This window comes from Gavialis gangeticus, unplaced genomic scaffold (assembly GCF_001723915.1).
Source record: "Gavialis gangeticus isolate Ggan-Ray unplaced genomic scaffold, GavGan_comp1, whole genome shotgun sequence".
Lineage (NCBI taxonomy): Eukaryota > Metazoa > Chordata > Crocodylia > Gavialidae > Gavialis > Gavialis gangeticus.
The window spans coordinates 5,836,745-5,837,304 of record NW_017729024.1 but is presented as its reverse complement, the minus strand read 5'-3'; positions in this window follow the sequence as shown (position 1 = coordinate 5,837,304).

Sequence of the window (560 nt, the reverse complement as noted above, 5' to 3'; positions counted from 1 at the left end):
TGTGGGTGGGTGGGCATGGGGGAATTTATGGGGCATGACTCCCTGCCAGTCATGGGGTTGGGGACAGCGGTCTTGGCAACCAGAAGTAGTCATCGCTGCCCAGGCTTCCTAGAAAGGCAGTCTTGCCGTGGAGCCTCCCCAGTCCTGCTGCGTGCCCAGGTGGCGGCAGGGTGTGCCACAGCCAGGCAACGACTGGGCCAGGTGGGACCAAGGGAGCTGCTGCGGGCCAGACAAAGCCCCTCTGTGGGCTGGACCTGGCCCATGGGCAGTATTTTGCCCACCCCTTATCTAGCAGTTAAGAAGCCAGCAAGGGTGAGGAGAGGGGGAGGAGTTTACTTTGTCAATCAAAGCTCACAGGGTGATAGGTACAAAGAATCTGACACTTAGGCACCTACATTCAGCATAGAAGAGCAATTCACAGAACCCCTGCCTAACTAGGTGCTGGCACTGACTTTTGTGCCTGAAATCCAACTATAGTGTAGGCCTACAGGTGAGCTGAGCATTTAGGCATCTATATCCCACCAAAGCCCATTTGGCATTCACAAGCTAAGCATCATTGC